The sequence below is a fragment of the Cydia amplana genome, chromosome 8 (genome assembly GCF_948474715.1).
Source record: "Cydia amplana chromosome 8, ilCydAmpl1.1, whole genome shotgun sequence".
Lineage (NCBI taxonomy): Eukaryota > Metazoa > Arthropoda > Insecta > Lepidoptera > Tortricidae > Cydia > Cydia amplana.
Window position 1 is genome coordinate 7,606,745 of NC_086076.1, and position 15,930 is coordinate 7,622,674.

Consider the following 15,930-nt stretch of genomic DNA (forward strand, 5'->3'; position numbering starts at 1 on the left):
ATTTAGATTTTATTCTAGAAACATTCTAGACTAGTATTTTTTATACAATTTTTTTTTCATGTTTGACGATCCTTTTGTGAAATTCTTAATTTAATTTAATTTGTGTTTAATTTGATTTGTATAATAATCCAATATTCTTATGGAATAATAACATCAATAAATTGCTCTGATAATTAGCTTAAGATAATTTATAAGTATGTTACGATTCATAAGTGCTTGTTGCTAGGCCTACATGAATAAAGTATATTTTGACTATTGACTAATAATTACTTAAGGTTCAAAGGAATAAAACCGCGAACTTGATTATGACTTGATCTATAAGTATACAATATACACTATAATTATAACCACAAGACTGCATCAATGGTTATCATTACATTGCCCGCTTTACCACGCTATCTAAAAATACAATTAAGTTTTAATTAACCCAAGTATAAAGTAAAAACACATGCCTAACTAATTTACCGATGTATGAAGCTGATTTAAAAAGCTTGCATTGCACCTGACGCCTCCTATAAATATGTCATACAAACAATGCAATTAAAATTAATGGCTCGCCGGGAACAAGTGCAGTTCATATCACTCTCCCGGGGGATAGGATTAATTATTGAGCATTTTATTATTAAAAATAATCCCCAGAAAGCCGTAACTTTGGTAATTGGTGCACTATTTTATGTGTAATTGTTTAATTGAGCTTTTTCTGCTTGCATTTACAAACCTCATAATACTATGTAAGTTTATTATATTTAACATGTTCGTTTTTGTTTCAGAGTTCCGCAAACATAAAGTGAACGATCAAGGTAACTCCAGAATTAACTGAACTAATATTTCTTATGGCAGTCTCACACTTCGGAGCTGGCACGTATTTAGCATTTGTCATAGACGGACATGACAGTGAACATACAACCTGTGCGCACGTGACTAAGGTTAGAATAGTTAGGTAGGTACATATACACTTACATTGTGAAAGTTTTCAACAGTATTCATGTTGGTAGAAGCAACTTTTTTTTTTTCAAATTATTTATCATACGAAATAGTTTTAAACAAACAGCTGGATATGGAGTGAATACACGTTTTTAACTAAGTTTTAACTCTCTAGGCCTACTAATAGTATTTATTACCTGACATAAAAGTCATCTCCGATTTTCAAGTAGTTATGCAAGACTTACTTGCCGCATATCAAGTATCTGTTACTCTCGTAACACAATACAATTTCTTAAAAAACCGGAACCTTCGTCATAAAACATTCCTATCTAAAAATAAACGCATTAAACAGCTTAATTCGAACAGTTCCATACAAGTCAAGGCGTATTCACACCAATCGTGCCTATTAACGCTGTACTAATCGATTCGACCCGACTATTGTCTGACATCGGATCGCTCAACCGTTTTATTTTATTGTACGAGCCCGCACTTTCACCCTGACCCTACTATTTAAAACTAAACACTTACCATCTTACAAATGCATTTGACTGCACGCTATTATAATTAAATTATGATTGAATTTCGCAAAGCTTAAAAAACTGCTTAAAAAGGCGGTAATTTAGACAATTTTAATTTGTCAGCTTTGGTCGCCTTTATTCCCAAGCGATATGGAATAATTTACAACAATTTTGTTGTCTTAGGAGTTTGTAGTGATATGTGCATTGTTTACTATGAACTATTTTAGTGGGACTGATTATGTCATATTTGTTAATTTGGAAAATGGAGCCATCGTTTAAATTATGCGTTATTGATTTTGTTTTGTTCCCATGGAAAAAAAGGCATTAGTTATAATTATAACATATCATTAACTTTGTTTAATGGCTATTGTTTAAATATTTTATGACGGCAATCACTAAATAATATCACGTAAGTGTATTAAATTCCTTTATTATGTGCTACGCACCTAGTTCACGATGTAAGTTCGGTATCGTAATTCGAAACCTTTTAGATATGCTAGTACGTAAATAGCAAACTATTTAAATTTGCATATACAGGGTGACATTTAAGTCGTGATCAGTAATATGTCTTTCTAACTCCATAAACAACGAGCAATTTAATGCCCCTACTCTTACCAAAATCAGACAAGATTTTTTTTATTTTTCTGTTTATTTTTTGTCATTTATTTTACTTTTACAGGTGGCTATGTGGTATTTAAACGGCTTAGTAAGATATTTCAAATGAAAAATTAAGTAAATTTTATTTCTAACTGGGGCAAATGACAAAATTAATGTCAATGACAGTTCCGATTCAAAGAGGCAATTCAATTTACTAATTTAAATATCTTAATAAGCCGTTGTAATATCCTAAATCCACTTATAAAAGTAAAATAAATGACAAAAAATAAACAAAAAATAAAAAAAATCTTGTCTGATTTTAGTAAGAGTAGGGGCATTAAATTGCTCGTTGTTTATGGAGTTAGAAAAACATATTACTGATCAGTCTGATCACGACTTAAATGTCACCATGTATTTACTTCTTATCCAAAATCAATCTTCAAAGACTGAAAGTTGTGTAAAACATGTTCATAATTCAAAATGCACAAAAAAACTAACGATCATTACATGCGCCCAGATGAAAACACTGGCTGTCATAAAAATCAAGATGTCATTAAAATTATTAAATCCAAGACTCCCACGACGACCCAACTACATAGCTCGCTATTCCGCTGACCACGAAAACGTCAGTAACTTTGTATAACCATCATTACACCTACAGCTTTTTTCCGTTGGCGTTTCAGTATGATTACGCTTCGTGCAGAAGGCTTAATGATTTTTATTTCAATGAAGCTGCCGCGTCATAGGGAAAAAAGAAAAAATCCGCCAATAATAAAATTATCGGGGAACCGCCGGGCTATTAAATGCAGGTTGCCCGTGAAATATACGGACAGGCGAGCGTTGAAGATATGGCTACGAGCTTCGTGTGAAACGCTCGATCGCTATTATATATTTTTTCTACTCCAGCACTTAAATGTGTCAATTAAATGACTGACAGTGATATCTAAAGCAATGTCATTTGAATGATTTGTCTATAGGCTCATAAGATGACTGCTAGCAGTCATCTTATGAGTATAATACAACTGCTTTATTTTTTTTAAAGATACAAGTTCCGATCATCTTGATTGAAAGAGGTATGTTTTCATTTACAATAATAACTCTTTTTTTTTTAAATAATAACTCAATTTTTTTAAAATAATAACTCTTTTTTTTTAATAATCTCTTTTTTTTTTTTTTTTTTTTTTTTTTTTTTTTTTTTTTTTTTTTTTTTTTTTTTTGCTGCTGCAGCTGTCATAGAAAAAGTAATGTATGCAACAGCTCATAATTGGTTCTTAAAATTCTCGGGTCTTTTTTTACAAAACTCGACTACGTCTCGTTTTGTAACTTCGACCCTTGAATTTTAAGAACCCTTATTATATCACTGTTGCATAAACTACTATTTCACGGTGTTTCTCTAAAATTACTTGGGAGACTTCAAGTTGTAATAGAGAACATAATTATTTAATAATTTGGGTAACATACAGACAAGTTGCAAACTTATATCGCCCAAAACTTCTACGAGTATGAACAGAAAAAAACATAGGTACTTACATCAACCTCATAGGCACTGAGACATCTTCAATCTTCGAAATTGATAATGAAAACTAGAAGTTAATAAAGGCCGGAAAAAATGTTTGTTTTTGCAGACATCTATAGATATACTTATATATAACTAGACATTCCCATCTACAAAAAAAGATTATTTAGGTACTTATTTACAATACAGCCTGCCACTAAACTGACTAGTATTCCCGGTGCTTCCAATATCCGCTGCGTCTTATTGCTGTGACTTCTCCCTTAGCGATAGACCGCATGATATTTATGTTTACTTTATGCAGGATCCCGGAATATTCCACGGAATTTGCAGCTTACTTCATTTAGGAGATCAAAAACTAAGCCTCAAGCGTTAAGGCTAGCGACACAACCTACTTAAATCATATTAGTAACTGGCGCCAAACTCGATATATCAGGGACATGGTATATTTTAAATATTGGAAAACTGTACCTAACAATAAAGTAGCTATATTTCTGGAGCTAATGCAGCAATTTCACAGAAAGCAAGGACTATAAAATAATTTGGTAAATCGAGGACTGTTAGTCTCGTTTGTAAAAACGTTTAATGGCCAATTTTAACGATTAGATACCTATTTTTCCTTGTGTTTTCCCTCTGCCGTTTGGTTCAGTTACCATCATAATCAAAACCCTCATTTAACGTTCAACCTACCAAAATGACTATTAGCATCTAGCATCGAGTAGTGGAACTATCAGTACTGCTACTTGACAATAGATGTAGCACCGACCGGAAAGTCTCATCTCAACAGCATAAGACTTTCCGGTCGGTGCTACATCTATTGTCAAGTAGCAGTACTGATAGTTCCGCTACTCGATGCTAGATGTAGACACTGAAATTAATAGTCTAACTGATGTATGGAGTGAGCACTCTTGTCTTACTATATTTCTCTATGGTACAAGGCTCTCGCGGAGCGCGTATTAATTTGCATGTGTTAGTAGGGTGAATATTTGCGTACGCTATTCGTTTACTATGAATTCTGATCCTATGACGCATATTTTGTTACGTGAAGACCTGAAGACAGAGTGAAAAGAAATTCGATAAGGAGAGAACCAACCTTTTACATACCTGTTTGCAATAAAGGAAAATTTCTTGTTGTTTTTCTACTCTCAAATACATATTTCACACAAAAAGCCGTTATTCGTTCAATGCTCAAACAAACGGGAACAACTGGTTGGTAGAGTTCGTACTGCAATAAGCGGAAACACTTCAAGGTAATGGCAATCTTCAATGTCCGGTGGAATGTTATTTGTACACAAAAATGGTTTTAAGATGCTGTGAAGATACGTACGTACACACAGTACAGACAGTACGGCCAACGTCAAATGTATTTGTGCACGTTTTTAGAACAACCATTGCTTTTATTTTGTTTGTGATTACCTACAGTATTAAAAAGTTGCTAAATGGGGCTTACAAAAAACCAGATCGTTTGTATTGAATTGGCTTCTGGGGCAATTGACAACATCCAAAATTTTATAGCTATAGGAAATGAGGTAAAACAAAATGAAGATTATTACCTATTTTATCGGACGTGGCAGGCCCAGACGGAGAAGGCGGGACGACTTATAGACACCTTCATCAGTAACTGGCCGGAAAAAGCACAACATTGAGAGTTTTTGAGATCAAGGGGAGAGGCCTTTGCTCAGCAGTGGGACACTATAATGGGCTAAGACAAAAACAAACAAAACAATTACATTATAATCAGAGGAAAACATAGCAATTAGTAGTAAAAGTAACATTACACAACCATATACAGTTACTGTAATGTTGTACACCGTAACAGGCGTAACAGAACATGACACCAATATACATTTACATATTTGATAATTTGACTTGATTTGATCATAGTAAATATGAGCAGATAATAATACCATGTCATATCATCGCACGCGACACCCCGCTTTTTACAGACGACCAAACAATGGTAACTCCCAGGCTATCGGATTACTTACTTAGTTTTAAGGACACCCCCACCGCCCACTGGTCCAATCGACAAATGAAAAGTCGCCTTCAATTAATTAGTGGGACCCTTGCGGCGACTGAGCGTGAGAACGCTGTGGCAAGTTAGAGGAATCGAGAGTTTTCATAAATTGTATTTTACTCCCGATATTGTGCTAAAATATGAATATATTTCACCTGCCTGTTGTTTAACCTCTTCTTTTCTGTATTGTTTGTATCGTTTTCTGTAATGAGGTGTGCACTAAAAAGTATTTGTATTTAATTGTATATTTTCACAAACTACTTCGATTGATTGATGGCAAACCTTTTGTTTCTTTAGTAGAAGACTTATTTAGAAAAACGTATTATGAGGTTGATAGCGCATTGGCATATGTTTGATGAGCTGCGTTTATTTTTGTAGTTTCATTCTACGGTGTCAACGCCAAAGCCAATACAAGTAGGTGCGTAATCGTTTACATTGTATGGAACTAATATGAACAAACCAATATCCGATGAATATTTACAATGTAGAAGATATAACTAATTATACTGAGTCTCAAAATACGTTGTGTCCATAAAAGTGATAATACAAAATCTTGTTTATAATTTTAGGTACTTACCGAGAATAATGAAGATAGAAGATAGGTAAATCCAAAATCGTAATTCTGGCCAAGATAACTGGCATGGAACTTACATTACATAAGTATTTTCTGCTTTAACAAGATTACACGCTACCTTCTTTAAACGTGCACCAATAATCAATACTACCCTCGGCTACTTTATAATGAGTTCATTAGGAGTTCTTTTGATAACGCTGAGTAGGAAATTCGGACCATTCGGCTTAGTTTCAGAGTATTCCAGTATTGTCGTACTACTCACATTTTCATCAAGAAATGGTGAGCCCATTTCGGTTCTTAGTTATTTTTTGTGAAGTGATGAGTGAGTGATCACAAATTCTGATCACCACGTAACGACTTTAATCGTAGGTTGGTATGTTTCCTTCTACTATTAATACATTACAAATAAATGCAAGTGTGTAAAATGTCCATCAGCCTAAATACTGCTGCACACAAGCCTTTTTGAAGGGTGTGCGCAAGTCTTTCTTTGTGTTGATTATTTTCCTCAAAACTGACAATTTTACATTCATAACATAATGGGTGTAAACACATTCATTGCCGTGTTAAAAATAGACCCAATTTTAAACCATCGTCTCAAGTGAAACCATGAACACATATCAACTCTTCAAATCCACACCAATTACTCTCATTCACACATTTAGGCAGCTTGTTAGACGGCACGCGGCGTGACAGACGCGAGACGTGACAATTTCCCAGCGTCACGTCGTCGCCGGGGTGTGTCAATTATTTGCGAGGGTATTTTATCTGTGACACTCCGTTTTCATTTTTGTTTTTGACGTTTTGAAGGGTGGTTTGAATATGGATTTTGAAGTGTGTATTTTTGTGAGAGAATAATGATGACTGTGATGTTGCGCGCCGTATTATCAAATATGAGTATATACCTATTTTTATTTTCATAGGATTACCTACGTCTACGTACTTCAGAAATATAATTAAAATGTTACAGTGATCAAATATTTACTAACCTTGCTGAAGGAAACTATCGATTTTGCAAAATCTGGTATAGTGAAGATATTAAATATAGAAACAGACAAAAATATGCATACACGACTGATTGCTCGCACATTAAGGTAGTGTGTACACATTTTTGGCACATTATGCGTTTCGATGTTTAATACCTTGACTGTAAACATTTTTTGTGTTCCTGCTCAATTGTCTTATAGCTTATAATGCAATAGCAAGTCCCAGACAAAATTATTTACGACTTCTATGAAGTACTTTAGTTGATAAAATCAATGGCGACCTTGAGTCAATTCGTTGCTGGGCGAGTAATTTTGGTCTAAAAGTTAATGCAAAGAAATCGCAAGCGATTGTCTTTGGTGGTCCCTACTTTGTGTCCAAATTGTCGGAGATAGTGGTACCCAAAGTGCTTTTTGACGGAACAATTATCCCTTTTTCTTCGACAGTTAAGAACCTGGGCATCATTTTTGATCAAACGTTGTCCTGCCAGCCTATTATGGATAGCTTTATCCATCTTTATCCACGTGATAAAATAACTGTCACCGTTTAACACCGTGGGAAAGAAAGTGACGGACACCGTTTTATCAGACAAGAACGACCATCATATCCGTACTGGTCAGCTCATGTTTCTGACATTAGCAATAAACTGTTTGCATCTCTTCACTCATTGAAACGTCTTCAAAATTTCCTTCCTCTTCAAACTAAAATAACTCTTGCTTGTTCACTTTTACTTCCTTTGTTAGACTACGCTGATTCTGCTTTTTTGGACCTTAATGAGGAGCTACTAGACAAACTCGAGCGTTTGCAAAACATTTGTATTCGATACATTTTCGGTCTACGTAAGTTTGATCATGTATCCCAGTTCCGATCGCAGCTTGGCTGGCTTCCGATTCGTCGTCGAAGAGATGTGCATGTCCTGTCATTGCTTTTCAATGTACTATTTAATCCTGCTTCGCCACCTTACCTTTCCGAAAGATTTAGTTTCTTAGCTGCTGGTAGTGGTCACCGTCTTCGATCAAGCGCCAACCTTTCACTCGCAGTTCCACCCAATATGACGCGCACATACAAAAAATCCTTTACTGTCCACGCCGTAAAGCTATGGAACGAGATACCGGTGTCCGTGAGGCAATCCCAATCTGTAGCATCACTCAAGGAGAGGCTTAAAAAATTGTGGCTTTCCGATACATAAGTAGTTCGGTTTTCCTCGATTAGTACTTCTTTAGTTTCCTTTACTTTTCTGGTTCGAGCTCATATCTATTTGTTTTATGATATATATTGAGTATTTATTTATTTATTTAATTTAGGTTATATTTATATATGTACGCTTTATTTTTATTTATTTAAGTATTTCTATTTATGTTTATGTATATTATTTGTAACAATGTGTATTCAAAACTTGCATTTCATTAACTTTAGTGATTGTACACTATTGTTTTGTTTGTCATTCATCGTTACTTCTGTTTTGTTTTATTCGTTTCCTCAAAGGTTAACTGGAAGAGATCCCATACAGGGATAAGTTCGCCTTTGTTGTATTTAATTTACTCTGTAACTATGTTTCTCGTGTTTTTATTTCTATGTGCAATAAAGTATATACATACATACATACATTGCAAGTTAAGTTTATTTGAAAAACTCAATCACTATTGGCAACACAGTGTTCCGGCCATTGTAAGTGCACAAGACAGGTATCAGCTTTGGCACACGTCTAACACTCAATAACGTTTTTCTGATAATTTTGTTTGAATCGTGTCAAGCATAAGATGACCATAGGTAAGTACTTCAACAATTTTATTTCAAGTTCATTATGTTTTGTTATCTTTTTGACTCTACTTGAATTGTAACACTTATCCCGCATTTGTTTTAATAGATGTGTGCAATTTATAACAAGTATCGCTCGTTCGCTCTTTTGTTTATTAATGTTGGCCTTATCTCAATACAACGCTTATGCTTCGTGTAAGTTTTAGGTGATACCATAGAGAAATATAGTAAGACAAGAGTGCTCACTCCATACATCAGTTCAGACTATTAATTTCAGTGTCTACATCTAGCATCGAGTAGCAGAACTATCAGTACTGCTACATCTATTGTCAAGTAGCAGTACTGATAGTTCCGCTACTCGATGCTAGATGCTAATAGTCTTTTTAGTACTAAAACTGATGTATGGAGTGAGCACTCTATGTATTTTTTTCTCTATGGTGATACAAAACTTACACTGCATCATTTTAAAATTCGCCTTTAGCGATGCGACTAGACTAGTGTCAGTTAGGCATGTCGAGAGTAGACTTTATTACAAAACTAATCCATACAACAAAGACGATTAGTTTCAGATATAGTCCAGCTTAGTTAAATCGGGGTTCAAACGTTAAATGATAATTTCCATTACCACAAAGCGAAGGAGACAGGCCAGATTTGTAGGGCTTAGAGTCTCAAACCCATCTCCAAACCTCCTTTGCTCCCGTCGACAGTAGACTTTGTCACGCGTCACGTGTCACGCTGACGAACGTGACGCAGCAATTGTGACGTGCGTGACGTGCAACTCGGCCGCTTTGCGGTTTTTGAATTGTTTAAGGGTATGATACTGTGGCAATTTGCATCGCGTTTTGATGATAAGCAGATTATTGCTTGCTCAATTTGTTGACAAATGAATACGAAACATAGACGTTTCGTTTATTTTTTGTAAAGTTTAAGCAAAGGGTTTGTATGAATCAAAAAGTTTATTGCGGGGTTTTTCATTGTTTGTGATTTTACCCAGACAGTAATATTGTGTAATTAAAAAATCTATTTAGCTGACCAATGCAAATATATAATTATGCATATTTTTTGAAGTACGAAAACAGATGCGTCTCCATAACTGAGTTTTCATAAATATGTGTAATACTACTGGTTTTACACTATGTTTATGAAAGTTTTACTACATTCATCCTTAAAAAAACAGTAAGTACCTACTCTAGGAGAAATATAATTGGAACAAAAATACAAAATAAACCCTTTAAAAATCCCTACCTGAATAATATACCTACATATACTCATAAACTTGTTATTACCTTGTATTAGAACAAATTAAATTATTTTCAGAAAATATTTTACTTGGTCACTTTTTCTTAGTATATGACATTTATTCAAAGTTTGTTATTACCTTGTTACCAACTATTATAATCGTAACATTTTGTAACATGTTTGACCTTAATAAATCCTTGTTTTAATTAAAATTCTTTCACCTGGCAACGTTGCGAGTATAATATCATTCATTTTACCTAGGTCAGCAATGTCACTGTAACTGATTATTACATGATCAAACGAACTTACCTTAAGTGAAGTTCGATCATGATTATACGAAGCTCCTTGTCCGAGTCGGATTTACAAGTAGTAACGCTGTCGTACAGCGCCTTAGTCACTATTTCAAAGCTAAAAAAAAAAAAAAAAACAAAACACCGTCGTTTTGACAGGTCTGAGGTACGTCATTTAGTTTAAAGCTATTCACGAACAACCCTTCTATGTGGGAATAAAGCCGCTAGGCTTATGGGGGGGTACGGGACTGCCGACTCGGACAAGGAGCTTCGTATAATCATGATCGAACTTCACTTAAGGTAAGTTCGTTTGATCATGTAATTATACTCCCTCCTTGTCCGAGTCGGATTTACAAGTAGATGTTTAAAGTTGGGTTGTGAATGAATAAACGGTATTAAATCGAGTAACATAAACATTTATTTTACTTAACGTACAATTAGTACAACAATATTAAACTTAAGAAAACATTAACTTCTTCATATTATTAATCAGTCTGCTTCTATTATCTTACTATTATAACTTATTAGTAAATAACATGGCACACCAGTATTTCTAATACTACACTAAAATACTTAATTAGAACGCCTACGATGAGGCGGTGTTCAAAACTGCATGACTAAAAGACGCTATAGAACCCGTGGTTGGTCTATTATAGTGTCTTGCGAAAGTTTCTGAATTTCCAGACCATCCTGCAGTTTTTTGTATTTGATCAACGGATATGCCGGATCTAAGGGCGGCAGAAGTCGAAGCATGTCTTGTAGAGTGCGCTGTAAATATGTTCACGTCAATACCGGCTTCGTGTAAAGTATTTTTTATCCAACGACTTAGGCTTTGTGTAGACGCCGGATGGTGCGGTCTTTTAAAGGTAAGTATAAGTTGATCGTAAGTATTCCTAATAGCCTTTGTTACATCAATATAAGTCCTTAGAGTTCTAACAGGGCAAATTTCTAAATTATTCTCATATGCTTTTAACTGTAACAATGGTTGTGTGCCACCTCTTCTAGTAGTTTTTATTATGTCCGGTATGAAAATATTGACTGAATTACTAGAGAACTTTATATTATCTAACAAGATTAATGATAAGGTTTGTACCCTATGTCCTGTAGTTAAAGCTAAAAGTGTAACTAATTTTTTTGTAAGTTGTTCTAAAGAAATATCTGCTGTAGGTAAACTAGTTAGATAGTTTAACACAATTTCAGGGTCCCAAGTTATATTATATTTGGGCTTAGTAGGTTTTGATCGAAATACACCTCTCATAAATCTCTTTATCCTATCATCTATTCCAATTCTGGGTCCCATAATTAGGGATAAGGCCGATCTGGTTGAATTTAAGGTTCCATAAGACGCTCCTGTATCAAAACATTCACTCAAAAATTTAAGGGTGTATGGGATGGATGCATTATAAGTGTCTAGGTTATATTTAGTACAGTAAGACCACCAAAGTTTTAGTGGTGAATCATATTGTCTAATTGTATTAGCTGACAATGAGTTTAACATTATTTGGAGTGCTGACGTGGGGGCACCGCGTCTCACGTACGCTTCCCTGATAGCAAGCCTGCAGCCAGGGTAAGCTGTTGATGCAGAGGATGAACTTGTCTGTAAGGAGACGATAATAGATTTCGGTTAGGGTTAAACATCAAGAGGTTGCCAACCACAAGGGTTGTAATAAGTGGGAACCATGGTTGGGATGGCCAATATGGGAACACAAGAATACCAGTAGCTTTATCCGTCTGAATTTTATGAACACATTTTAATACAAGTGAAAAAGGTGGAAAGGCGTAGAAGAAGTATTGACTCCAATTAAGGGTAAAAGCGTCTACTGCGAATGCCTCTGGGTCACATTTCCATGATATAAACTTTTTACACTTAGCGTTGATTCTAGAGGCGAAGAGATCAATATCTGGTTTACCTAATCTGTTTACGATTTTGGAATATGCTGTATCTGAAAGTTCCCATTCTATATTAATTCTTCTAGATTCTCTATCTGCTTCAAAATTATCTTTGGTATTGATGTAAGATGTATAGACCCAGATATTTCTCTCTTCACAGTATTGCCATATTTCTCTGGTTATTCTGTTAAGATGTGGAAATTGAATCCCTCCAAATTTGTTAATATAAGCTACAGCTGTAGTATTGTCAATTCTTAACAGTATTTCACAATTGGTTTTATTTTTTGTAAAACATTTAAGACCTAACAACGCTGCTTTTAACTCCAAAAAATTTATATGATTTTCTTTTTCCAATTGTGACCAGGAGCCTGACGCTTTATTGCCTTGGCACACTGCACCCCAGCCCGTAAGGGAGGCGTCTGTATGTATCTCTAGACTAAAAATGTGCTGTTTAATTAAGTTACAGTTATTAATATTTCTGCACCACCAATTGAGTTCTGGGGTTATAGTTCTAGGAATTGCCATTACTGCATCATAATCTTCATTGTTTTTGAGTAACGCCAGATATTTTTCCCTTTCCAATAACTTGGTGTAAACCCAGCCATACGGTATAGCCGGAGCAATAGAGCTAAGTGACCCCAATAGTTGAGAAAAATCTCTTATACTGCAATGGCTTCTTTTTTGAAAGTCATATATTTTTCCTAATATCGAACACTGCTTTTGTTCAGGCACTGCGATTGACATATTTGACGAATTTAATTGAAAACCTAAGTATTTACACACTTTGTGTGGTGATAGTACGCTCTTTTCAAAGTTAATCACAAATCCTAAATCTTGTAGTAATTTACAAGTTAGAGAAACATTGTTTTTACAAATTGTCTCTGATTCACCAAAAACTAGAATGTCATCTAAATAACAGGTTAATATTACATTATTTTGTCTGAGGTAAGTACTTAAGGGTCTCAATAACTTGGTGAACACATATGGGGCGCTACAGAGACCATAAGGCAATGCATTAAATTGGTACAATTGTCCGTTAAATTGAAATCTCAAATATTTCTTGAATTTTTCTGAGATAGGTACAGAAAAATAAGCCTCTCGTAGATCTAAGTTTGACATGTAACAATCCTTGGTCATTAATTTACATGCTGTTCTTATGTCTTCTAATTTGAAATGCTCTGTAGTTATGTATTGATTTAAGTGTTTTAAGTTTAAAATAAATCTGTATGAACCATTACTTTTGGGAACTAAAAATATTGGAGATGTAAATTGATCCTCACTATAAGAACATACTGAAATTGCACCCAGGCCTTTAAGTTTATCTATTTCTTTATTTATTAAGAAAATTTCTTTTTTAGACCAAACTTGTTGGGCTGACTGGAATGGCGGTGGTGTGTGGCTAAACGGAATTTCATAACCCTGGACCCAATCTAGTATTACTTGGTCTTCAGTGAGTTCATGCCAATTATTTAAAAAATGTTTCAGCCTACCCGCATGTACCTGTTGGTCTAACGGCGATGGGTGTGACGAGACCGGTGACCCCTCTTTTGATCCCGCTGGTGTTGATGGTACTTCCGTGTTGGATGTGGACGATGCCCGCCACGTGCCCGCTGGTGGAATTGTTGTGGCGGGCCCCGCCAGTTTCCCTGCTTTTTGCTTGTAGGCTGTTGTTTAGAGGGTTTTGTATTTGTAGCACTATGCTGTGGTGTAGAATCGGCAGCCTTTATTTGGGATCCAGTTTTTTTAATAGCTTGTGCAGCCTTAATGTTCTCTGCACAATTAATTCCAAAAAGGAATTTATCTGGTTTAGAGTCACGAACAGCATCTTTGATGGTTTGGTCTGCTCCTGCGAGGGCAAAAAACTTCCTTGATGAAGAATCTTGATAGTAAATTTCGGCACATAATTTTGCTGCATCGTTAACCTGCTCTATAATGAGCTTAGAATTTATATCGCCCTTCAGAACGCTTGTAAGCGTTTTGCCTAAGGCACACATTACTTTTCCAGTCAAATTCTGCCGATGTACAATTCTCATATCTCTTTTGACTGTTATCTGTGAGAGAGATGCCAAAATTTCTGGATTAACCTTGGGGGCCTCTGCACTGTCAAAGTTTGATGGTGTTGGATATTTTTTGAAAATGGCTTCTTGTGCATCTTTTCCCAGTCCATTACTCATTAATTTAATCCAACGATTTGCCAGTTCTGGTCGGATTTCATCTCCCCGAACCTCTTTCTCTGCGCCCTCACTGCCGAGGGCAAGAAGAAATTCCTCTGGTAACTGGTTGTCCTCTATTAACACATTGTCCTCTGGCAACTCATTGTCCTCCTCTGAAAATTCATAGTACACCATTAAACTTGTGAATAAGGTCTATCCGCTGAGTGATAGCGCATAATTAATATTTTTGAGTTATGGGTCTATCCGTGTAATGATAACACTTCATGATGTAATTAATATACTTGTGTTAGTCTATCCGCTAAGTGATAGCGCTAATATATAGAAAACTAATATAAACAATCTTTTGCAAGGTCTACCCACATGTGGTAGCGCTAACTTGCAGTGTAAGCTGGCTGTCTGGCATTTAGTAGCTTACGTAAGTCACACCTTAACCCAAACGTTCAAAGTATAATGAGGAAATTTACATTTGCGTACCTGCAACAATTTCTTTTTCGGCGACATGTGGTTGTTTCTCGACGTCATCTTTCATAGAGAGCTCCTCCAATTTCTTCTTATAACGCTTCATTTTGCGTTTTAAATAATCTTCTTCACTTTCCTCGTTCCTTCGTTTCGGCATTTTGAATAATAATACAAACGCAATGGAGATTTTCACGAGAAAGAAAAAACCGACGCCTTAGTTTAAACTTCGAACAGATTAAACACGGATGTCAATAAAAAAGTCGTAAGATTGGCGCGCGCAGTGAAAAATAAATAAATAACACTACCAACATAACGGAAATACTGGAGAGAAGATTAAACGTCAGTAACGTCAAGAGGTTAGTTCCTGACCGATGATTTTTCATGTCTTATCTGTGCCCAAACACAAACGAAACAAGGGATTTGCTATTTCATATAAATGAACTTGAATACAACCAAAAACACGTAAAATTATTTACCGCAGAGTACACTCCTGGTGGAAACATAGTTATAAGCTTTTCTTACATACCTCTATTGTCTCCTAGTCGTCTTAACCAACGAAACAAACCTTATTGAAACTTTCATTCCAATCTTGAATATTACTTTAACGAAAACATGAATATGAAAAACAACACCAAAATATCACAAGATGGGTCATATTTATCGAAATCACAGAACATAGTACACAAATATTTGATAAATCGCGAGTTTTACGAAAAAACACAGTGACTCGGCGCATGCACTGAGAACGCAATGACGTACCTCAGACCTGTCAAAACGACGGTGTTTTGTTTTTTTTTTTTTTTAGCTTTGAAATAGTGACTAAGGCGCTGTACGACAGCGTTACTACTTGTAAATCCGACTCGGACAAGGAGGGAGTATAATCAGATTTATTTACATGTACCTAGGCTAAATCATATTTATGTAAATATATAATTTTCGGTAAGAGATATATGATAAATCCTACTATCATCAGAAAAGTACACTATTTGTGATACA